At 41.8% G+C, this 26,541-nt stretch overlaps 1 protein-coding gene and 1 long non-coding RNA gene across 4 annotated transcripts in view; one reads left to right on the forward strand and one right to left on the reverse strand.

Moving 5' to 3' along the window:
- Positions 1-9,881, reverse strand: part of LOC309339356 — a 28,729-nt gene extending 18,848 nt beyond the window's left edge. The window contains exons 1-3 of the long non-coding RNA XR_014155226.1: positions 9,799-9,881; positions 9,014-9,109; positions 291-423 (exon numbers count right to left, since the gene is read on the reverse strand). This is a non-coding gene — a long non-coding RNA (uncharacterized lncRNA). The remainder of the gene's footprint in view (positions 1-290; positions 424-9,013; positions 9,110-9,798) is intronic.
- Positions 1-26,541, forward strand: part of PLCB1 (phospholipase C beta 1) — a 455,429-nt gene that overhangs the window by 158,472 nt on the left and 270,416 nt on the right. The gene's annotated exons all lie outside the window — the stretch shown is intronic.

The raw sequence follows: 26,541 nt of genomic DNA on the forward strand, positions 1-26,541 counted from the left end.
TTTGATTTTGTTTTCTGTTACATTTTTGAAGCTGTTTTTCTCTTTTCTGTACAAGGCAGGGATATTGGATCATCTTTTATTTCTTTTTTGCAGCCTTTGGGGTGACCACATTGTGCATACGAAAGTGTTGACTTCCTGTGGGTAGATTTTTTTTAAAAAAAATGTTACTAGTTAAACTAGCATCTCATTTCTATTCATTCTTATAGTTCCCCATACAAATCAGAGGCACTCCTGCCTTCCTTGTATGTTCAGTTAGCTGAAGTGTAGGGAAGAAAAATTGTGTATCTCACCTCTGGCTGTCTTAAGGACCACAGATAACATGCTAATGGGTAATTGGGAATCTTTCTGTTGTCTATTCCTTCTTCTAGTGTCCCACAGCGCACTTGGAGAATCACAGCAGCTGATCATTCAGGATATAAACAGCTAGGTGTAAGATGAGACAGATAGATAGAAATTACCATATTGCATTAGGGATAATTGCAAACTCTAGAGATATGTTGGATGGATGATCAACCTGCCATATGGCTGTTTTCATGTTTACCCAGTAAAACGTAATGCAAAAAAATGGTTTCCTTCCCTGTACTAATTAATGAACTGATCTCGCTTTCCAAAGTACTGTTACAGTATTGTCAAGTGGTCCTGAACATCACAGGCCTTTGCACTGTCATGAAGTTGCCTTAATGCAATGCCTCTGCACAGCTCAGATCGTTAAAAATGCTCTCTAGTACAGTGGTACCTTGGGTTGCAGACGCTTCAGGTTACAGACTCCACTAACCCAGAAATACTACCTCAGGTTAAGAACTTAGCTTCAGGATGAGAAGAGAACTCTCGCAGTGGCGGCACAGTGGCAGCAGTTAGCTAAAGTGGTCCCTCAGGTTAAGAACAGTTTCAGGTTAAGAACGGACCTCCAGAACGAATTAAGTTCTTAACCTGAGGTACCACTGTACTAATTGGGTTGTCCTAGAATGGCATCATTTTATTTTATCTTTTTATTTTGTGCGTTTCTGAATCCAGGATTAAAAGCTTTCATGAAAGCCATTATTATTATTATTATTAAACTTTATTTGACAGGCAACATAAAATTACACAACACCCCACATCACACCATAATATACCACAGAACAGAACAATACACAACTATACATTATATACATCACCAATCATTACTTTTATCTATAACTAATTTACAGTACAGAAAGAAGAAAAAAGAAAAGAAAGAGAATTAAGGGAAAATAAAGTTGACTTCCAATTAAAACCCATTGTACTACCACTTATTTTGATTGTTTTACACACAGCATCATACTATTATTTTGTTTTCATAATTCTTATCCAAAGTACATGACTATTTATCACATTCGTCTTACAAGAATCAGTCAAGGTCTGCCAGGAGATTTTTGTTGTTACAGTAATTTTTCAAGTAATCTTTAAATATGTTCCATTCTTTATGTACCTTCTGCAGTCGGATATCCTCTGATTCTCCCTCTCATTATGGCCAGCTGTAAATATTCTATCATTTGGACCTGCTATTCGATTGTTGTAGGAGTCTTTTTGCTTTTTCAGCTCCTTGCTACCAGAATCCTGGCTTCGGTTGTTGTGTACATGAATAGTGGTCTGACATTATTTTTTATTTCTGATGACATTATCCCTAGAAGGAAGGCCTCCAGGGTTTTTTGAGAATGAGAACCTGAGTAGTTTTAAAAATTCATTATAAATAGAATCCCAGAATTCTCTAATTGCCGTGCATTCCCATCACATATGCGTATAAGAGCCCTTACCTTTTTTTGCACCCCCAGCAAACTTCTGATTTTTTTACATTTTAGCCAGTTTAGCTGGGGTGAGGTGCCATCTATACATTAAAGCCATTCTCCAGGATATCAGCGCTGCTCTCAACATCAGTTTTAGGGGTGTCGTCTCTTCTATGGGTTGCTTTGGACTTTGGAGCTGTTTCCACTTTTCATTCTTGCCAAAAAACACCTCCATTTCCCCGTGTTTATTTGATGGAATCTGTTAAGTTGTGGGTGAACATATCAGACGACACAGCGATTCTTCAGACAGCTCTTGTTTATTCACAGGCCAGAACAGAACTGAACTGAAGGGTTCAGCCAACCTGCTTATATAGAGCTCAACTACAAAGCAACAGTAACAATTTTCTGTAACTATCCAATCACTGAACGTCACTTTCAATTCCTTATTTACATATGCGGACCTGAGTGAAAACTATCTACAGTATCCCCCTGCTGGCCCAGGGTGAGAACTTCAGTACATAACAGAATCCCTTGAAAATGGCTCTGCTTCACATGAGAAGGCTGAAAATGTCCCATGGGCAGTTTAGCCTACAGAGCACAATTCAGAAGAACTCATGACCAAGCTTGGGGAAGCTTCCCAACTCAGTTGAAGTTGAAGTCTAGGCAGAACAGTTATATTGCAACATTTACACTAATGTACTATTTTGGCTGGGATGCAAATACTTCCTGTGTGAGAGGAGGGACACTTCCACCTGCGCTAGAGAAAGAGTGTGTGTCTTCAGTCCTCCTTCCTGTGCTGGATCACATGCTATTCTGAGGATACAGGAACCCTACAGAAACAGCTTGCAGGGTGTGAGAGATGGCAGTAGCAAGGGGGTGGGAAAGTCCCATTGTCTGGCTCAGAGTCTTTGGATCCAAGCCAGTATTAAATGCCTAATATTGTGATAGGCGCTGCACAAATTAAATCCAAAATAAAGTCTCTGCCAGTGTTTGTTTGTTGTTTTGTTTTGTTCCCATCTAACAAAAAGCCAGACACAAAAGGGATAGGGAATGGGAAGGGATAATTAAAATAAGTAAAAGTAATTATAAAAGGCATAAACAAAGAAAATCCTTCTGACTGATTGCCAAAAGTAAATAAGTTTCCAGAAGATACCTTTGATTGTGGTAGCAGTTTCGCCCCTGTAACCCAATGTGGTGATCAAAGGTGTTTTGTTTTGTTTTTAATATAGAGATGCTGATTTGAAATTAACAAGAAAAGTGGCGTGGATGATACAGGAAATAATTCATGCTGGAAAGCTTTTGTCTCAGCAGCTGGCTTTCTTACGGAATCTTAAAGTGCTTGTTACCATTTTCTGAAACCTAAATACATTCTTAAATTAATTTGAGTCATTTCCCATGGCAAATATCTTTATCTCATTGCTTTATCCAAGGTGTCAGTGTTCATTGGTTTTTAGCATCACTTTCATAATAATATTTGGATTCTGAGCTTAGAAATTTCATATTGCCCATCCTTTTGGTATATTTTGAAATTTATGGGTGATTAATATTTTTACATCAACCAACATTGGGCTTTCAGTACTTCTAAGAGCATAACTTCTCACTGCATAAATTAACTTTGGCTGAGTTGCAATTTCTCCTTTATAGCCTGAATTTCCAATAACCAAGTAAATGAACAATGAACTTCTACCTTCAGGCAGACTGCTGATTATCCATGCTAGAAATTCTGGCATGTGCTTGGGAGCTGTGGATAAGAAAAACTTAATCTTGGACTTAACTTTTGCACCTTCAGATTGAACAAGTTCAGTTACCTTGTAGAAGAACTGAATTTCAGCTGAATTTTTGAGAGCTTAATAACTAAAGCAATTGTAAAAGGCTTACAGGGAATCATATGTATTATAACTGCCTTAATAGTTGTTGAAATAAAACATGCTAATCCTCTAGTGGCCCTTCCTCTGTAGTGGAGGGAATGGCTGCCAGAAACTGGTCCCTATAGTCATTAAGCACTCTGAATCTCACAGTGCTTTCTTCTGAGCATGATTGGGCCAATCTTCTGTAGATCTGGCAATGATGCGTAGGTTTCCTGACCCACCCCCCCTCGCCAACACAGGAGTTGATGGGCTTGCAAGCAGGAAGAACATCTGTCCAGTTTGGAGGAAAACTTGCACTGGAGTAAGGGTTCAGGATATGAGAGCTGCTGTGGTCAGAGTGATAGACCAGGACTAGGGACATCCAGGTTCAAATTCCCACTCATCTATGAAGCTCATTGTTCCTCACTTCAGAAAAGTTATTGTAGAGTTGGAAAACGTTCAGGAAATGGCAGTCTTAATGATCAAGGGGATGGAGCATCTGCTGTATGTGGAAAGGTTGCAACATTGGGGGCTTTGTACTTTAAAGAAAATGTAAGAGGCAGCAGGGTACATGTTTTTAAAATTATCCCAGAGATGGAAGGAAGATACAATCCCGACCAGAGAAGAATGGTAAACCAAGTTGATGGACTATGCCAAAATGGCAAAATTAACTGGGAAGCTCAAGAACCAAGAAGACAAGAAATTTAAAAAAGAATGGGAAACGTTTATAATTATATACAAAATTATTGTAAACAGGTCAAAACATTAGCAGGATTCTAAACACACTTGTATTGTAACAGAATGTATAGATAACCTAGGAAGATACAAAAATGGATGAGATCATCTCTCCATCAGGACTTTTATAATACACTACCACAGGATACAAAGTACAAGAATAATTTGAGGAATCAAATGTTCTATTTTTTCTGTTAGATCATCAATGAACTCATCTAGTGTTGAAGTGGTTTTGATCAAGTGTGTTTGACCTGTGGAAATCCATTGTGAAAATTCAATGGGCTCACTCCCTGACAGCCAGTTTTCATAACTTCAAAGTCCAATATCTCCAAATTAAAGAAGTATGCACTTTGCTTTCAGAAAAAAAACTTATAATAACCAATATTATGTAAATTTTTATGATGAACAACTTTGTTTCATTAATTTTTTTTCTATTACAGCTATGGATTGTGGGAAGGTTGTACCCGGTAGCCATTTTTCTCCCCACGATGTCCAAAAAATGTACAATTTTTGTTACAAGGAATACAAAATCCAAAAATTTCATTCTTTGGCGAGAAAGAGCATGTCTTTGCAATAATTTTCAACATCAAAAACTTTTAGTCCCATCATGCCCACACGCTGAAAATAGAGGTTTTCTAAACTTAGTTTTTCCACCAAAAAAAGTACATTTATAAACTATATCTTCCTGAATCCCCAAATGGTTTTTGACCTCCTGGGGCAGGCTTGTCCAAAGTTCATTTTGGGGGCCTAATCCGGCCCACCAGTCAGTTAAATCCAGCCCCTGGCATGCAATTCAAAAGCAAGGAGGAAATCTAAACCTTTTCTGTTTTGTTTCCACCACCCTCTAGAGTTTTCAGTTATGCCAAACAAGGGTCTAGAGAAATTAAAGTCATACTTGTAGTCAATAGGGAAACTTTAAAGCACAAAAATACTCAGGGATATAGTTAGGAGGGAAGACAGGAGTGCCTGGCGTGCTCTGGTCCATGGGGTCACGAAGAGTCGGACACGACTAAACGACTAAACAACAACAACATAGTTAGGAGACGGTTTGCTAAAATCCTTGCCAAACTTTTTTACTGGCCACAGCTAATAAAGAGATGCCTTGATAGTTGCCACATTCCACTCTATTCCGATGTCATGAGTATCATGACGCTGGTAGATTCTTATCGGCTTCAGTCTTCATCTGCCTTCAAAGCCATTGTAACATACCACTTGTTATCTTCCGCCTATTCTGCAGTTGAGGACTTCTTGGATTCACTCGCTGGATCATCACCTTATCGTGGTGAGTGGGCTTGCAAGTTGCTCTGATCCTTCTGAGTGAAACCGCCGGGAGTCTCGTACTCCCAGCAGGGTCACCCAAGGCGGTAAGGTCAAGAGGGAGGAGCTAGACAAAGAATAAGCCAAGAATGATCCAAGACATCAATAGTTTCAAGTTGAGCACAGGATTGGCAAGCGGGGTGGAGGGAAGGCTGTTTTGTGCATTCAAAATCCCCTCTCCCCAAATGCTTTCCCACCTACAATTGAAAATATGCAGGTTATCTTAAGGTTACCAGACGTCCCCGTTTCCCGGGAACAGTCCCCGGATTTAGAAATCAGTCCCCATACAAAATCCATTGAAGTTGAAAAGTGTCCTCAGATGCATTGAAAAAAATCTGGTAACTTTAGGTTATCTGTGTCTATTTTCCTCTAGGGTAGAAAAAACAGATTAAGCAGAAAAACCCACAACAGTGGTCAGGGAAGGAGTTGAGTATGATTTCTGAAAAAATGCCTGAAAATGTGATGGCAAAGAAAGCTGAAAACCTGACTCAGGGGAAAAAACCCAACAACTCTAATTCATGGTGGGTGGTATATTTTTCATGGGTGACTCATTTTTTTTTATTTTTATTTTTTTCATATTTAGAAAGATAAACATTTTAGAGGAAGCAGATGGTAGTAGAAGTCCAGCATGTTTATGCAGTGTAGATAGGCATATGAGAAAGAAAGAAAAACTCCATGCACACAGATGTTTAAAGATCAGATGTGGCCTTTAATCAGATGCATTTCCTTGGTGCCAGATATGGCTTGTGTGTAAACAATAGTGGATGGGAAATGCAAAAATAAAATAAAAATAAAAATGCAAGTGAGAAAATGCCAGTTTAATCACCGCAAAACAGATAATCAGAGGGTGTGCCAAAATGACAGCAAAGTTGCTATTTCCTCTAGATCTGGATGATGGTTCTTACCAGAATGGGATGAGTATATTGTGTGCTTTAAAGTTTCCCTACTGACTGCAAGTATGACTTTAATTTCTCTAGACTCTTGTTTGGCATAACTGAAAACTCTAGAGGGTGGTGGAAACAAAACAGGAAAAGGTTTAGATTTCCTCCTTGCTTTTGAATTGCATGCCAGCATGGTATGCGGTGAAATACAATGGTGCGCTATACAGGAATGGTTGACTGCTACTGTTTGCAGATATAAAACAAGGGGTGTATTTAATGGCTGTAATCCTAGAAAAGCATTTCTCCCCTGAACACTGTTAAAAATGTATTATGCAGAGAAGTGGCATGCTGTATGAGTACGTGTGTGTGTGTGTGTGTGTGTGTGTGTGTGTGTGTGTGATCTTTCTCTCCCCAGGTATATTTTTTAAAAATCAAGGTGGTGGTGAGATACTTTGGGAAAGCCTTCATGAACAGCAGTCTTAACCCCTTTCTTCTGCTAATGGCAGATAATTATACTTTTCAAAGAGTTGGCTGATTTCTTTCCAGGGGTGGGGGCAGAAAATACCTATTGTGTAGCTCAAGTGCCTGATGTGCTTGGAAGCAATTCAGTAGGTGGCATTGTTTGGAAAGCTGGGGGGAAGCTAAAGGTGGCAGGCTAATTGCTACATTGGGGTGAGCTGCTGGAGACAAGGCGATCAGATTCACAGAACTTTTTCAGCTTGCCCTGAGTTTTGTTACAGGCCCAAGGAAACAAAGATGATTTAGAGGGTTTGGCAAGCTTGAAGAGGAAAATCAATTGTGTTTCAAGGGCATTAGTATTGAACAGAAATGTCAAAGCCTTTCTGTATCTTTGCTTTCTTTTCTTCCCCCCTCTTTTTTTAGAAAAAGCTTTTGTTGGTTTTAGGAACAACCTTTTCTCTCCGGCCTGCGATTCTGGTGGATGGAAAGGAAAGGAAGCTGATGGCCCCATTAATATGAAACCTGTATCAGTGTTCCTGATTAAAAATGTGTGCTGTATTACAGAACCCTGTACAGTGGTACCTTGGGTTAAGAACTTATTTCGTTCTGGAGGTCCGTTCTTAACCTGAAACTGTTCTTAACCTGAAGCACCACTTTAGCTAATGGGGCCTCCCGCTACCACTGCTGCGCAGTTTCTTTTCTCATCCTGAAGCAAAGTTCTTAACCCGAAGTACTATTTCTGGGTTAGCGGAGTCTGTAACCTGAAGCGTCTGTAACCTGAAGTGTCTGTAACTCGAGGTACCACTGTATGTTGAAAGTACATATCTTGAACTCAGTAGTTTTAACACATTGTCATAAAAAGCTTCCTTAAACCAAGATTAAAGCATTTTGTGCCTCACTAAGTATAATTAAAAGCATGTCTGCATGTTCTTAATTAAGGGGATCAGGTTTTCTCAAATAATGCACTCAGTCTTTGCAGTTAACACACACAAAGGTTTTATACAGAACATGGGTGCAGTGTAGGCTCTGGAATACTCCATTCATCCATGGGATGCTAGGAAACGGCAGCTTTGCCCCCATTTAAGTGTTGAACTTCCAGCTCTGCCCTAATGTTTCAAATTGGTCAACCTCCACAGAACCTCCAAGTGTCCCTATTTTCCAGGGACATCCCTGATTTAGAGAAGCTGTCCCAGTTTCTGATTTGATCCCAGAACGTCCCACTTTTCCTTAGGTTGACCCTATTTTCTTTAGAGAAATGTTGGAGGGTATGGAGTTATCCAGCCCCCAAGCCATCTGAAGGCAGCCCTGTATGGGGAAGGTTTTTTTTAAAAAAAATGTTTAATGTTTTAATGTGTTTTTACATATGTTGGAAGCTGCCCAACGTAAGGTGGGGAACCAAATAAGATGTGTGGGGTATAAATAGTAAAATTATCATTCTCTATTTTCATCAAAGACATGTTGGAGGGTATGCCTCCATGCTGTACTGAACATCAAAGGCAGACAGTTTTCACTCTTTATTTCTGGAAGGGAGCAGCTCAAAATTGATTGGTACAGCACTCTCAAACATCTTGACAGCGAAAGGGGCCTATTGGGTATGGGGCTGATACGCTTCCTGATAATTCTCATTTCATGTTTCACCACACACCACTGCCACTCTGGACAGTGTTTTTGGTACGATCTGTACCAATTCCTTCTCAGTTCCTAGCTTTTTGTCTACTTTCTCCTGTCTATGAGTAGCTGCACCAATCATATTTGGCTGTACCACAATGCCAAAAAGTCAGTTTAGAGTGAGGGTGGACAGTTTCAATCCTTTTTGAAGACCCTCACTTTAACAATAAGGGGTGTTTTTTGCAGAGGTGAAAGGGTTGGAAAACATCTTTCATTTGGGCTTAGCTCTAATTAAGTAGGGAAAGTGACACATGGGTTTGTAATAATAATAATAATAGTAATAGTAATAGTAATAGTAATAGTAATAGTAATAGTAATAGTAATAGTAATAGTAATAGTAATAGTAATAGTAATAATATACCTGGGGAGAGAAGCTTTTTATGAAACGCATCTGGCTGGGTTTCCCAGCTGCTTGCTCTGAGCGGCACCTTTTCTCTCTCTCTGCTTTCCACTCTTCCTGAGGAAATGATAGCTGTTCCTTCCAGTCTCCCTCTTTTCATTCTTTGATTGCTGATACAACTACCTTCCACTACCTGGTCTTCCTCTCTCCTGTCTAAGCCGTCCTCCAGGCACAAGCTGAAATCTGAAGCCTCGCTCTGCCTGGGCTGGCATGCCAAGGGCCTGCTATTCTTCTGCTTGCTTGCTGCCTGCCAGTTTGTCAAACTATGCCAAACCTGGGCTGGCTCTGTAAGCTGTCACCCTGCTATATCTGGATAATGGCAACAATCCTGTGTCTACCTCCATAATTTCTGTCTGGTGTCCTTGTTAAGAGTGTTGGACTGGAAAGACCTAAATCCTCCCTTAGAGACATGAAGAGGAACTGAGTGGCAACCTTAAACCAAGCAGCCTTACGTAAATCTCAGCCCAGCCCAACTCTTGAGTGGGTTGTGAGGATAAAAAAAAAAGCAGAAGCCTCCTTGGAGGAAAGGCAGAATAGAAATGTAATGAGCAGATTAAGTAAACAAGGTAAAATAACTATAATCTGCCTCCTTTGTGCCAGGCCGTCATGAAGTAATTGTCTTTTAGCAGAAGTCCTGCAGTAGCTAAGCTGCCCACCCGCCAGCTTCCCTCCTTTCCTCTTTCTGCCTACACACTGCAGCCTATTCCAGTGACAGAGACACTAGTGACTATATTGCGGCCACCCACCTCAATAAAAGAAAGGGAGACTATGCCGCCACGCTCCTGCTTTTGTCTGCCTCAGAGAGAAAGAGAGAGACTGGCCATTGTGACCACGCTGATGCTGTCCACCTGGAGGTCTCAGAGAGACTAGCCATTGTGACCATGCTGATGCTGCCCATCTGGAGGAGAGAGACTGGCCATTGTGATCTCACGCTGATGGTGCCCACCTGGAGGAGAGAGACTGGCCATTGTGACCTCACGCTGATGCTGCCCACCTGGAGGAGAGAGACTGGCCATTGTGACCTCATGCAGATGCTGCCCACCTGGAGGAGAGAGACTGGCCATTGTGACCTCATGCAGATGCTGCCCACTTGGAGGAGAGAGACTGGCCATTGTGACCTCATGCAGATGCTGCCCACTTGGAGGAGAGAGACTGGCCATTATGACCTCATGCAGATGCTGCCCACCTGGAGGAGAGAGACTGGCCATTGTGACCTCACGCTGATGCTGCCCATCTGGAGGAGAGAGGCTGGCCATTGTGACCTCACGCTGATGCTGCCCATCTGGAGGAGAGAGACTGGCCATTGTGACCTCACGCTGATGCTGCCCACCTGGAGGAGAGAGACTGGCCATTGTGACCTCATGCAGATGCTGCCCACCTGGAGGAGAGAGGCTGGCCATTGTGACCTCACGCTGATGCTGCCCACCTGGAGGAGAGAGGCTGGCCATTGTGACCTCACGCTGATGCTGCCCACCTGGAGGAGAGAGACTGGCCATTGTGACCTCATGCAGATGCTGCCCACCTGGAGGAGAGAGACTGGCCATTATGACCTCATGCAGATGCTGCCCACCTGGAGGAGAGAGACTGGCCATTTTGACCTCACACTGATGCTGCCCATCTGGAGGAGAGAGACTGGCCATTGTGACCTCATGCAGATGCTGCCCACCTGGAGGAGAGAGGCTGGCCATTGTGACCTCATGCAGATGCTGCCCTCCTGGAGGAGAGAGGCTGGCCATTGTGACCTTACGCTGATGCTGCCCACCTGGAGGAGAGAGACTGGCCATTGTGATCTCACGCTGATGCTGCCCACCTGGAGGAGAGAGGCTGGCCTTTGTGACCTCACGCTGATGCTGCCCACCTGGAGGAGAGAGGCTGGCCATTGTGACCTCACGCTGATACTGCCCACCTGGAGGAGAGAGGCTGGCCATTGTGACCTCATGCAGATGCTGCCTGCCTGAAAGGGAGGGGGAGAGAGACACTTCCCTCTCGTCCTACATCTCAACCACTTTCGTAGGAGAGATGTCATTTGCACCCTGAACCAGATAGGAGATTCTTCACTCGCACCCCCTTTTTTCCTTTCAAATGCAAGGTTCATCTCTCCTCAGGCAGACAGGCTCCACTGTCCACAAATGAGTGGGGGGGGGGGTTGTTTGTTTGTTTGTTTGTTTGTTTTTTGCATAGGATAGCTGCTTTCTCATGCCAGCTGTCAGTGATGATAACTTCTCCCTGTGCTATCTCTTCCTACTGCCTGCCAATTATGTATCCGATGAATGGGGAGCCACTATCCCCATTAACAGCCACCGTCTGGAAATGACAAAGCCGCTGAGAGCCAATTTGCAAAGCATTGTGTTTATTTCCATAGAAAACAACAGGAAGCTACAATCTAAATTAAAAGTGAAACTAAACTCCTGTGTTCTTCAAGAGCCACAGTTCTTACAATGATGCTTAGTACCATAGATGTTTGATATGACATGTCCTCTCATGCTGTCTTCCCACACCCTTTCTCTGTCTATAGTTGCTTAGCGTGATACATGTTGAGTTCTTATCTTCCTTCTGCCCCGGCCGTTTGTCAGTTTGGGATACTGCTGGCCTGCGGAGGAGAAACACAGCTGGCAGCTTTATCGGCCTTTTCTGAGTGTATCACTTGCCAGGATGCCCAGCTGTGCTACTTTGTGGCATAACCAATACTCAACTCAAACTGTTATTAATCCCCCAGCTAGTGACTATTTCAACACACATTAAGTGCACCAGAAAAGGCCAAAGATGCCAGAGATGCCAGTACAGTTCCAAAATAATTATTGATGCTGGTGGGTTGCCTTGGTGCCCAACTTGTGGATTTCCTGGAAGAGCCACCCTGGCCATAGGTAAAGGTAAAGGGACCCCTGATCATTAGGTCCAGTCGTGGCTGACTCTGGGGTTGCGGTGCTCATCTCGCTTTAGTGGCCGAGGGAGCCGGCGTACAGCTTCTGGGTCATGTGGCCAGCATGACTAAGCCACTTCTGGCGAACCAGAGCAGCGCACGGAAACGCCGTTTACCTTCCCACCAGAGCGGTACCTATTTATCTACTTGCACTTTGACACGCTTTCGAACTGTTAGGTTGGCAGGAGCAGGGACCGAGCAACGGGAGCTCACCCCGTCACAGAGATCTGAACCGCCGACCTTCTGATCGGCAAGTCTTAGGCTCTGTGGTTTAATCCACAGCGCCACCCGCGTCCCTCTGATCCAGAAGGGCTTTCTTCATATTGTTATAATTTCAAATGATAATTGGCATGAAGATGTGCATTCAATAATTAAACTGTATAACCAGAGTGATCGAAACCAACAAAGCCTTGGTTCCAAATGAGGAGCTTGTTAAAGACCCTGCGTGCTTAGCTTGGCCACACATTTGGGGGTGACATTTGTGCGGAGCTTATGCCAGAGCTTATTCATGCCTAATAGCCCAGGCTGAGTACACAGATGTAAGTACATGTCAGGGGGCGCAATGGGTCAGTGCATCTGGCTGTTAATTAGAAGTTGTGGGCATTGCAGGGAATTGGACTAGATGACCCTCGGAGTCACTTTCAACTCCCATTTGTGGCTGTGAACAGACTCTTTGCAAAATGACCATAAAGTGTGCAGAGGGTGTGTGACCCTGATTAGCCCCTTCCATGTGTACCTTTGTACGCAAATAAATTTCTAAATAGTCCTAAGGTTATACATGGATATAATTACTATAAAAATCCATCGTCTTGTAGCCTCACATCTTGCCACTTTGTCTGCCATCACTACACATTTTGGTTTTCCCGGCAATCTGAAACCAACGGGATTGTCTTTGGAATTAAATATTTAATAGCTTTAATTGCTCCAGCGGCAGCTGATTGGCTTTTTCAGCAATGTGATGCTCTCCAAGCTCCCATCAACATTTTTGAGAATGTATGGGATGACCTCATTCTGCTAAAGGTTATAGAAGTTGAGTTAAATTCGGCAGTTTCATTGAAGTCATCACCACATTTTTTTTTGATTGATTGATTGATTGATTGATTGGTTGATTGAAATGTTGCTTATCTTTGCCTAGAGTAAATGAATGCATATTGGCCTACTAACATCATCCTTTATGAACTCTTGTAAATATCCACTCTTTCCAAACCCTCTTCTTTTCCATACAGAGCCAAACCAGTAGGAAATAACGGAGTGAAGATACATGTTGTAACACCATTGTGTCAGAGCACTACTTTGAGGCTGATCTGTTTAACTTCTCTTGCTTGCAATCCTTCTAGATTATCTTTTCATGAACATGCCATAGTTGATTGCAGAGTGCCAGACGCCTTGTGTTTTTCTGTGACATAAAACACAGTGTGGTCCATTCAGATGGTAAACTAGTATTCAGTTCTCATGGAATTAGGCTTTACTTGAGCAAGTATCTGGAAAAGGGGGCCAACATTAAGCAAGCCATAAACAAAGAAATCCCTTGAATTGGAAATATTACATCTGTAGTGGGTGTTTGCCATAACAGCACATTGGGACACATCAAGCTGATAAAGGAACTGTGAGCTCCTCAAGCGCCTGAATCTTTTATGGTGTGCAGGACTGCAAGTAATCCAGCTGTTTATTTGGCTGATAGGGTATGCCTTCATCATGGTTGAAGAGAAGCAACAGCGTATGGATTCTTCCATTTAGTGGGAACAGGAGTGCACTGTGCATGCATGCGCAACTGATGTGTCCAGGTAGAATTCTGGTGAACAGATGGACAAGCTGAACAAGACAAAGGGGAAAAACAACCATTGCAACAATGGGAGGGGAACGTTGAGATTTGATAGGATAAAGGAGATAATGAAATGTATTTCCAAACTAAAATGGCAAAGTATAGCATGATGGGGCATAAATGAGCACTAGGGATGGGGGAGATACTTGATTTAGTTCTGATTTAAGGGTGGATATATCAACTCTGCACTTTGCAAAACTATACCACACCAAAACACAGGTATCAATTCACACTTATCTGCATTTTGTTATGCAGTTCTCCAGGCAGGGTTTACATAAATGCACATATCGGGGGGAAGTGTGCATGAAAATGAATACAGTCGTACCTTGGTTGCTGAATGCCTTGGAACTTGTACATTTTGGCTCCTGAACAATCAAAAACCGGGTGTAAGTGTTCCTGTTTCCGAATGATTTTTGGAAGCTGAACGTCTGGTGCAGCTTCTGTGGCTTTCGATTGGCTACATGACGCCATGCCTTGGTTTTTGAATAGTTCCTGAAGTCAAACAGGCTCCTGGAACTCATTCTGTTTGATAACCAAAGTATGACTGTATAGTAGTGAAAATAGCATACAAAACATTATTTTAGGGGACGTTTGCATTAAAATGCTGGTGAATGTTCATGATTTTTTAAAAAAAACACAAATTGAAGAAATATGAAGAGCTAAATTTATGTGTGAAAAAAATGAGAAACGGAGAAAACTAAGATTCACACATTCTTCCATCTATAGTAATTTCAATGCTATTTTATCTCTATCATGTGCTTTAGTTAACATTTTTGTTTTGAAGCAGCAGCAAAGCAACAGAGAAGTAAGCAAACTCCTTTTGAAACCCATACTGCTAATGCAGTGCTTTTGTTAATTTAAAAACTGGTAAGATTTATCTTCAGAAGATTTCTGTTTTTTACAATTAATCACAGAATGACAGAAGTCAAAGCTCATGCTGCCTTATTGTCAAACCTACTCAAATCATGAGTGAATGAATTAATAAACAAACTAAAACAGCAATTAATACTTTGTGGTTTCTTACCCGGCTTTTGTGTAGAGATTTGTGCCCAGTTACTCATAATTGGGCTTTTTCTAAATGGGATTGGATTGGGACGGGACGCGGGTGGCGCTGTGGGTTAAACCACAGAGCCTAGGACTTGCCAATCAGAAGGTCGGCGGTTCGAATCCCCGCCACAGGGTGAGCTCCCATTGCTTGGTCCCTGCTCCTGCCAACCTAGCAGTTTGAAAGCACGCCAAAGTGCAAGTAGATAAATAGGTACCGCTCCGGCAGAAAGGTAAACGCCGTTTCCATGTGCTGCTCTGGTTCACCAGAAGCAGCTTAGTCATGCTGGCCACATGACCTGGAAGCTGTATGCCGGCTCCCTCATCCAATAAAGCGAGATGAGCCCCAGAGTCGGTCACGACTGGACCTAATGGTCAGGAGTGCCTTTACCTTACCTTTACCTGGCTTTTGTGTAGAGAGATTTGTGCCCGGTTACTCATAACTGGGCTTTTTCTAAATGGGATTGAAAAAAATATACTTTTTGAAGCAAGAGTACAGGTAAAACTTTGGCTTAGAGGTGTAGAATTCGTCTCACAAATTTAACTTGAAATTTTTCTTATTAGCTGGCAATTTGCTCATAAATTCTGGTGACTGGTTCACTTTCCTCCATTTGTTTAAATATTATTTAAATGATGCTCATTTGATCCTACCATTTCAAAAAATATTTTGCAAACTCGCTCAAACCTCTTTCTGACATGGGAAGGAATCTCTGCTTTTCCCCTACTGTGAATGAACAAGTCCTTATGACACATCTCATTAGGTAATCTTCATCAGCTGTTGGTTGTCCCTTCTAGTTTGTGCCCTCATGGTTGTTCTCCTTGTATTCACACCAGGAATAAAAGTTACTGATCAAACCAAATTCTTCTTCCAACCAGTGCTGCTCCTTACTGGCTCTTGACTGGACAATACCTGTGGCATCACTAATCACACCCACATATCATGCATGCACAACTTCTGGAATTTGAAAAGGGATTTTCTCACTTTGAAAAAGATGTACAATACAGGGCTAAACCAGGTGCATGCATGTTTTTAATTAAAGGGTTTCTTTTAAATTGAAGTACAGTGGTACCTCGGGTTACATAAGCTTCATGTTACATACACTTCAGGTTAGAGACTCCGCTAACCCAGAAATAGTACCTCAGGTTAAGAACTTTGCTTCAGGATGAGAACAGAAATTGTGCTCTGGTGGCACAGCAGCAGCTGGAGGCCCTGTTAGCTAAAGTGGTGCTTCAGGTTAAGAACAGTTTCAGGTTAAGAATGGACCTCCGGAACGAATTAAGTACTTAACCCGAGGTACCACTGTATACAACTACTAGGGATGCCGGTGGCGCTGTGGGTTAAATCACAGAGCCTCAGACTTGCCAATCAGAAGGTCGGCGGTTCGAATACCTGCGACGGGGTGAGCTCCCGTTGCTCGATCCCTGCTCCTGCCAACCTAGCAGTTTGAAAGCACGTCAAAGTGCAAATAGATAAATAGGTACTACTCCGGCGGGAAGGTAAACGGTGTTTCCAAGCACTGCTCTGGTTCGCCAGAAGTGGCTTAGTCATGCTGGCCACATGACCCAGAAGCTGTACGCCGGCTCCCTCGGCCAATAAAGCGAGATGAGCGCCGCAACCCCAGAGACTGCCACGACTGGACCTAATGGTCAGGGGTCCCTTTACCTTTTCCTTTATTCAACTACAAAGCAGCAGCAAGAACAGGCAATATAGCAAGTCACCAGTGGTTAATGGCATGTGTTTCTTTTCTTTTTCCTCCTTTCTGTAGAAGTCCAATATAATGCTCAAATATGGTCCAGGATAGTGGGCAAACAACATTCTAGCAGCCATGGTAGCATCCATAAACAGTCTCTTTAGATTCCTTGGTATCTCTTCCCCCACTATTCCGAGCAAAAAGGTTTTTATGAAAAGTTATCTTAAACATTTTAAAAAACTCATTATAAATCATCTCCCAGAAGGCTTTTGCCCTTCTACAAGTCCACCACATATGCATAAAGGCACCATCATTATATTTACATTTCCAACATATTTTGGTGGAATTTTTATACATCTTTGCAATCTTAACTGAGGTTAGGTACCAATGGTACATCATTTTTATATAGTTTTTCTTTAACGAACTACATGCAGTAAATTTTAGATCCTCCTTCCACAGCCTTTCCCATGACTCGAGTAGGATATTATGTCCCAAGTCCATTTTACCATTACATCTTTAACCATGATGTCCTTTAATCCATTATCCCTTTCTTATTTATTTATTTATTTATTTATTTATTTATTTATTTATTTAAGGTATGAGTTACATCTCCGCACATACACACGGAAAGTGCCTGGAGGAATGTGCTATAAAAACTCTAGAGATACATATATGCTGAATTGAGCTTTTAAAACTTTTTTTGTTATAGCTGCATTCCACACTTATCAAGCAGTAGTTCCTCCAGGCTGATTGGAACCTTCCTAGTATATACTAAGGGAAGAAAAGGCAGTTGCCAGGTGAGAGTGAAGAGTAAAACAGACATGTGGATTCTGAGTGTGTGTGGGTTTTTTTAAAAGTCAAATTATGGGTATTTTATTACTTCCACTGAAATTGCTGGATCTTCAAGTGCTTTTGACTGACTAGATTGCATCCAGTTTAACTGATTCTATTTATACAATCCATTTTGAGATTTGCGTTCTCCCTTCATGTATATTTTAGTATGGTATATGCAAATAGTTGAAATAGTTTCTCAAACACTAGCTGAATCCAGTCTGTTTTAATGTTGTTTGAATTCTGTTACCCTGCTTGTTTTCCCAGGTATGCCAATTTATAGATTAATCTGGCACTTCTTAATGTGTTCTATAGCTTCCTAGCAGCCTGCAATTAAAACACCAGTGGCTTTCTTATTCATGCATTCAGAACCTTTTCCGGGATTTTTCAAAAGCCCAGTATGAGCTGTGTGTGATGATGGTATTAATCCTGCCTTGTTGCCATCTGGGCAAGGGATGAAATCAACTTATTTTTAGCTGACAGTACCTTGTCCAGACAAAGTTTCAGGATGATTAATTTCCCTGGGAGTTTGTGTGACGGAGGCTTGAATCTGCAAAGCTACAGCTGTCTCCTGTTGGCAACCCTGGGCTAGTTATCACCAAGAGTTAAGGTAGACAGGCACTTCGTAGCAGTTGAGAATGTCGTATCCAGATTTAATTCGTTGAGAAATGGTACTTAAACTTGACATGCTGTTTATATGACAAACAGGTGTATGTTGTGTTCGTATCTAAGACATCAGTGCCCTCTAGGCTGGGGATGTTGTCCTAAAACCATTCTCTGGGTTTGCTAAAGTGGTGTGTCTAGCTCAGACAAAACACCAGTGTGCTGCAGCCTTAGAAGTTGTGTGTCGAGGTCCCCAGGGCCACCCCAAATAACTCACACATCACACCAAAATTTTAGTTTAAGTTTTTGGCATAATTTTGGCCACAACTTTATTAAAATACAAATATGTGAGTGGTTGCTTAGGCATTGGTTGCGACTAGCTGCCCCCACCATGGGGGACAGTCTGACATTCTGCATGCATGCGATAGTCAGAAAAGGGGAATACACTTGGAGCTAGCTATGGAGCAGGGAACCTGCCCTCAGCCCACCCCAAATGCAGCCAGGAGCTCTTGCAGTGGCCCGAGCTCCCTTGACAGGGTGGACAAGCAATAGTTAGCCCCCGATTCCTTTAACAGAATCCCTTGCAGCAGCAGCATTAGAGGGGCAGGCACAGCCAATCCATGCCCCTCAACCAACCAAACCATAAACCAATGCCAAAACCAACTGGCCCAGCCAATCTGCCAGATGGACAAAATTCCTACCGGGCCTTTGCCTCAAGAGCAGATGACCCCATGACAGCAAGGTCAACCAAACAAGCCTAATTCTAGGGAGGGGGGGGGACGGGCAATCCGATACACGGGCGAAAAGAGGAAGCCCTAGCCTCGTGCAAAGAATTTTAGCATTTCTGGCTGTCAATCAACAAATGGCATCATTAACTTCTTCCCAACGACAAGGGAAGCCCAATCGCATCGGTGGCCAATGGTCAATTAGCCTGCCCCACAACTTTGGAGTGTCCTGGCGGCCCCCACCGCAACACACGCTCTCCATGAAGGAGAACACGCTATATCAGTTCAAGAGTAAGATAATGTTCTCTTGTAAGACTGTTTCTCATGTAGATGCAAACTGGGATCACTGACTTAATTTTACTTAAAGTCAGATTTGTAAATAGCGATAATACTTCACCACTTTGCAGCCACAGTTGGTGCACATTTACTAGATATCTGGAAATACCTGTGAGAACATGTACTTTCCTCCTGTGATTTCGAAAGACAGAGCTGCTCAAAAGTGAGGGCACATAGTTAAAAGGAAGTTGAAAGGTAGAAGCAAGAGTCAAATTTATCAAAAATACTTGGCAGCAAAATTGAAGATTGGGTAGAAGGCATGCCACATTTTATGCCCCATCAAATAAGAAGTCTTTTGAAAGGAAAATGGCATAGAAGGTGAATTTACAAAGACCCACACATCACATCATGTGACTGATTAAAACAAACTGGTTTAATGTGGACAAAGCGCAAAATATGCTGAACATGTTGCTTTCTTCCTCACTGATCAAGTTTTGGTACTGTGTCTTATGTAGTCACCCAACCACACCTTGCTTTCCTGTCACACTTTCTGAGTGAGGCTCCTTTAGCCTATTTTGACAGCTATCATGGGACAAGGAGTTGCTACTGGAGAATAGACGGCTGAGAATTTCTGTCCAGCTTTCTCTTCTCACTAGATCGGAAGAAGAATTTGCATTACAATTCAGCACCAGCTCTTGTAGATAGAAGCGAAAACAGTATCATAATTTCATCTGCTGCAATCACTGAAGCTTACACTTAACACTTGAATAGAGATATTATAATATATATAAGAAAATTGGGAATCTGTTGCTTCTGAGGTAAATTAAGACCAACAACAGCTGCACTTGTTTCACAACCATGCCTTCCAATCTGTGTGTGATTAGTGAATTGATTAATCTGAAACTACTGGCAGTACTGTACAGCTCTGCTGAAAAAGCAAGGGCGGTCCTTCTTAAATCTCCAGGCGGCTTTCATCTCCTTGCAGGAAATCTCCTTATGTTAATACCTGCCTGTTGGTTATAAATGACACATTGGGCTAATATGAACCAGAGAGATCAAACGGGGTTGGCAGGGCTCCCTAACTGCAACCAGGATAAGGACCGCATCACATAACGGCAGAGGCAAAAACACTGGTTGCGAATATGGTGTGTTAATAATCTCCTTCCAAACTTCCCACAGGCTGTAGAATATCAGCGTTGAGTAATAATAAGAGGATGATGACACAGGGTGAAATTCAGCATCACATTATTACAGACATTAAGTCTGCAGAAGTACACCAGCTTGCCAGACAAAAAGATCCTTCTTCCTACCAAAGTCAATTTCAGGGAGTGCAGGAGGACGAGAAACTTCATTGCGTAAATGGAAGTCCTTGTGCAGGACTTCTGCAGATGAGGTTCATTGGGCAAATCCTTAGGCGGATTAAAATATCAGGGTGTCTCTTTCCACTATCATGCCTAGAAAATCTGCAGCAAAGTATTTACAAAATGTTCATAATGCTAAAAACTTTTTTTTGGAATTTTTATTGATATTATTTCTAATAGTTTCTAATTTGTAATTTTTTAAACTGTTAATTGTTCATTTGAGCTGTTGTCAGTCAGTCAGTCAGTATATTTTATTGCTTATAGCCAATGGCTGCCACAATACAGCATGAGCAAAAATCACACAGCTACAAAATCAAAGATATTACATGCACCAGACCAGGACAAATCTACAATGTCTAAAATTTAAAAACATTCCTTCTAGTCAGCATTTTAAGGTTGGGCACTTGCACTCTCGAGAAAGGTTGCCCTTATCATTCTTGCTGCTAGTGCCACCCTATAGCTGATACATTTATCAACATCTGCCACTTGAGATGCAGGGAGGCACTATGGGCAAAATTTTGTGGAAGAGTGGCGTACAAATAAGCAGATGGTGATGAAGATGATGAAAGAGTGTTACAGTGTATTCTCAAAACACAGTTCTGCAGTCTCCCCAGCAACAGGCCTTTTACATCTTTCTGAACACCAGGCTTAGGATTCCAATGGATGCAAACCACAGAGGGCCAAATCAGACATACCATTATTAAGTGCAAACAGGAATTGGACCAGCATTCTCTCCTTTGCTGCTGTCCTCCCCGCCCCCTGAAGCGCCAGGTTAGGTACTTTGGTTGTAATCTTTCAAAACAAGTTATGTCTGAAATGGGGAACTGTGTTTTCATGCTCATTTACTCGCTAAGATTTGAAAACATTGTTTGATCCTTGTTAGTAAACAGATCCTTATTTCAGGCTTAATGGGAAACAGGACATTAAAGAAACAAGGATCAAAGTGTCAACGCTGGTACATAAGAGGAAGACTGGGTGCGCTCATGCCCCAATGCTCATTTCTGTCCTAACAAGCTGTGGTTTATTAAGCCAGGAATGTTAGCATTCAAACCAGCCCATATTTCTACCAGTTACATATACAGCCACCTTTCATCTCACATTTTGCAAATGAAACTATCCCTTCTTGGAATTTATCAACAGCATGTCGATAATTCGAATATGGCTCATCACTGTCGCACAGTACAAAATGTTGCACCATTAGTTCTGTCTCATTAAATTCAATTAAAATCCAGAAAGTCATTGGAAAAAATTTCAGCACCAAGCTAATCAGACTCTGCTAATGAAAACCAATTGCATTGTGATGGAAGATTAATAGATGTGAGCCTGTAAATGCACACATCAGAAAGTCTTCATAAAAAAAAGAAATACAGCAGTCATGATGAACTTCCTGAAAACAATGGGTGGAATTATATGTCACACTCTTCTGAACTCTCCATCTGTGCAAGCATTTCAACTTCCCAAATGGAATTATTCCCCTTCCTCTCATCTTGTGCGCTCTTTTCGAGTTTCTCTGACCCCCCCCCAACACAATTCTGGGGTGTACAGGTGGTGGAGAGGGGGAAAGCCCCATTGCACAAGCAGAAGTCATTGTGTAGGGCTTCCATTGATGGGCACATTAAGTGTGTCCCACCCAATATAATTGAAATAGCAAGTCAGACCAGTGGAAGGTTTAATCCAGCAATTTGTTCTGGTTGGCTCCAGCATGACTAAACCACCGTTTACCTTCCCGCCAGAGTGGTACCTATTTATCTACTTGCACTGTGCTTTTGAACTGCTAGCTTGGCAGGAGCTGGGACAGAGCAATGGGAGCTCACCCCGTTGCGGGGATTCAAACCGCCAACCTTCTGATCGGCAAACCCTAGGCTTTGTAGTTTAGACCACAGCATGACCTGTGTCCCATATGGGACAGAGGTGCTTACATAATCTGGCAGGTGCCTTTTTCCTGCTGCTTGGAGGGATTAGGTGGCAGTGTGGTGTCCCACCATATCATTTGCTTCTGAACCACAGGATTTACTTATCTTCTAGTAAATTTATCAAACCCTCTATTTAGGCCATCTAAGCCAGCAGCCACCACTGCATCATATAGCAGTGAATCATGTATGTATGTATGTATGTATGTATGTATGTATGTATGTATAATTTAACTGATGCATTTCCACCCAGCAAGAACCACTCAAGATGGCTAACATTAAAAATAACAATAAAACAAAATCTTTAAAAAGCAATATTGAAAATCAATATAACAACCACTCAAAAGGTAAAGAGTAAGTTTGGCTGGTTTGGCTTTGTTAGGCCAGAGAATCAAGAAGAAAACAACCATCACTGGAAACAAATTGTCACTTGTAACTATCAATGTAATTTCAGAAGACTTAAATACTCAGAAGAGGGAAGAATCTGGACAAGTGTGCAGGTTGATTCTAAAAGAAGCAGCATTCCCTTAAAGTAGGTGACTGGAGAGGGAAGAGATCAACCTTCTTGCATTCCCAGTAAATATTGTTCATATGCATGCCAATAGTTAATAAAATGAAAATGTAACTATGAAGTATATCTGAAACACAATGTGTAGCTTGGCCTTTAATGTAACTAAAAAATAAATAAAATTAACCTTCCATTTTCAAAAAATGGCAGATCTGAACAATAGAACAGGTATGTGGACAGCAAAATGTAGGGAGTTTTTACTTTGCTGTCACATAAGAGTATTTTAATTCTCAGTCCTCTGTTCTGGGCAGGTGACCCTAAAGTAAATGAAGCTGGTATTTTGCCATGAATTATCTGTTGGATAAGTAAACTTCCTGAAAAACCGATTTCCGTCTTACTGCTTCACATTGATCATTAAAGTTATGGAGTGCATGGTCTATTGCTCTTTCCTGCTATTCAGAACAAGTAGAGACTCGTTGTATGAAGTTCTTAAACAGCCTTGGCTAAACATTACCGATTGCTGTGTTTCAGTCTTCAGTTATTTGGTGCTATCATTTGAGTGCAAACCTTGCAACCTGTCCCAGATTGAACTTTTTCTTGTCCGCTTGGAATATTGAACAAAGAGGGATTGAACAGTAGTTTATTTCTTTTCAGTGGTTTAAAACATCTGCCAGTCTATGCAGTTTTAACCTGCCAAAGTTCAGGGATATGAAGACTGATTAAATATTAATTCTGAAGGGGGATATTTGTATTTTCTATTTAATTATTTGCTGCATTGACTCTCTAACCTCTATGTGGAGAATCAGCTTTGCAAGTGGTGAAACTGAGAAGACTAAAAGCTGATTGCCCTTATGGTTGAAACTTAGTTAATAGCATGACTCTCATAATTGATTTGCCCTGTATGGTGGAATGTCATCCATTATTATGAGCAAGGAAAGCTTGCAGGATTGCTTGTGCTGTGTTGTAGCTCTTTTCCCATTTACACAACTTTGGATGCAAGTAGAGCTTCACAATATGGTTTCCTTCCTCCATTTCTCACTGGTGATCTTAGTGGTTCTTAATAGACCACATGTACAATAGCCTGTCAAGTGTCACCTTCTACAAGGTATCCATGCAGATCCTAAAATAGAAGGGTTGTTGTTGTTGTTGTTGTTTTTAAAATGACAACCTAAAATGTAATAGGACTCATTTTGGATGGGGAGTAGCTGGGCTGTTTAGGTTGCTAGCAAAACAACCGAGATGGTCAGTTAGAAATTAAATTAAATGGACTCAAAACAGGTGAATGACAAGAAATGAGACTTGTGTTTGGTGGTTGGGAGTAGTTGTGTTGTGTTGATCCCCAAGCTCCGATGTATTCATCTGTTTCCCCCAAAGGCTTTAATTGTGAATCCCAAAAGTCAAAGGATTGAGTGGTGGCTGATAGAACCTAGACCTGGTGAGGTGCCTCAAAAGTGATGTGGGTGGAGCCTAGGAGTTCACATGGGTAGAGCCTAGGAGGTTCCTGCTTGCAAGGTCCCTTTCCTCCTCCCTCGCAAAGGAACAGTGGAATTTAAAGCAGTTTTGCACACCAGCATGTGACACGACTAGGATTATGCTAAATGGAACATTACAGGCTGACAAGATTTTCAAGGACTGCATTTGGGTTAAATAGCTATTCCCAGTGAAAAACGCAACCCCTAACGATGGAGGTTTAATCCTATGTACATCTTAATGTTGTATTCATTAAAGCTACATTAATGATGGTAATAATGATCATTATTGTTACCTACACAGGCCCTGCTGCCAGAGCACAGTATGCTCCTATCTCCACCTTCACCTCTTGGTTTCCATTGTTCCATCCATCTTCTGGTCACTTTCCCTGTCCCCTTCTTTTTCTCTTCCTCAGCATCTCTTCCTCTCTTCCCTTCAGCTTATTTTCTTCCATCTATTAATTTCTTTTTCTTCTTCATTCCCTACCATCACATCTTTCCTTTTATTTATTCACTAGTCCTTCCACCCCCTCACCATCATTCCTCCTCTTTCCACCCTTCACCACCTCTCACTTGCCGTACTTCCTTCTAGCCACATCTCTTCCCTGTTTTCACACTTTCTCACCCCCCCAAACCAACAAAATATTAACTCTTCTCCCCTCCATCCCAGATAAGAAGTAGTAGTAACAATGATAATAATAGAAATGGTTATTCACTATCTTCCCCAGGGCAACCCAAAGCGACTTGCAACCATCCAGCCAAAAAGACAAAGAAACTCCCACAGAGCTATATTAAAGCCAAGAGGAAAAAGAAATACCGTATTTTTTGCTCTATAAGACGCACCAGACCACAAGACGCACCTAGTTTTTGGAGGAGGAAAACAAGAAAAAAAATATTCTGAATCTCAGAAGCCAGAACAGCAAGAGGGATCATTGCGCAGTGAAAGCAGCAACCCCTCTTCCTGTTTGGGCTTCAGGGATAGCTGTGCAGCCTGCATTCACACCAAAAGACGCACACACATTTCCCCTTACTTTTTAGGAGGGAAAAAGTGAGTCTTATAGAGCAAAAAATACGGTACATTAAAAACATCTCACCACTTCTTAAAATGCCATAGAGATAATTAAAGGCCAAAAGCCTTGTTATAGAGGAAGGTCTGTGTATTTGCATAGAATTGTAGGATCATTTAGTCTACCCCCTGCAATGCAGGAATCTTTTTGCCCAACGTGGGGCTCGAACCTACAACAACCCTGAGATTAAGAGACTCATGCTCTTCTGACTGAGATATGTGGATGTTATACATTTTAAATTTCTGCCTCAAAGGGAGACATTCAGCCAGTGTGCTATGGCACCTGGCGTGCCTTGAATGGTGGTCACGGAAACTGTGGATTAAACCAGCTGATTCTGAAGGTCTTTTGCTAAGCCTAGGAAGCAGGATATCAGTGGTGTTTGTTATATGCATAGACCCATTGCTTCTTGCAACCTGAGCGTGCAGAAAGGAAGATTCTGAATAAAATTACCCTCTCTGTTTTTCCTCCTTGCAAATAACTACTGATGCTAATTGCTCAGTTATAATGTTTACCTGTTCTGTGATGATGCTGATTTAGGAGCAGATGTAATGATGAATTCCATGAAATGTAATTAGATACTTCTGGCTTGCTCTGTTTTGCAAGCAAGTGGGCTGTTCTAATTTCCGAGCATAGATAGCACAGGTAGAGTACAGGCAGGAGTTTGCATCCTGCCTATAAAATCATTGCTCGCTCATCTTGATTGGAAATGCCGCCTATTGTAACATAATAAATTCAAATTCAGTTGTTTGTGCTTTCAGTAGTTCTTTCCACAAATCTAAATAGGGGCTATATTGAGATGACTTCAGTGTTCCATTACCAGCTTGCATCGGGAGAGCTTTTTGGGTTTTGTCATGCATCTCCTAACAGAAGTGCAATCTTTAGTAATTGGTTTACTGTAGACTTCCATGAGTAATAAATGCCTGTTAATGCAGTTTACCCATTCACTTCAATAAAATTACTCCTGCTGCAATTTTAAATAATCTGCTCTCACATTTGAAAGTATATCAGTCCTCCTGACATTACCATCTACGGAGCAGAAAGCAAGTGGTTTCAGGCTTAGACTTTGGGTGACATTTTTAATTTCCATGCATGGATTTAGGTTTATATAGCTGGAATTCCTCTGCAGGTCATGTGGTCTGCCTCTTTGCACTGAGGCTGAATCATCCATGGCCAAACCTTATTCCCACAGATTATTCTGCCCTCCAAAAAAAGATTTCCCTTGTTGCTTTCTCTATTTTAAATTTGCCTATTCTCAGAGAAAC

Source organism: Podarcis erhardii (assembly GCF_964252035.2).
Source record: "Podarcis erhardii genome assembly, chromosome: 3".
Classification (NCBI taxonomy): Eukaryota; Metazoa; Chordata; class Lepidosauria; order Squamata; family Lacertidae; genus Podarcis; species Podarcis erhardii.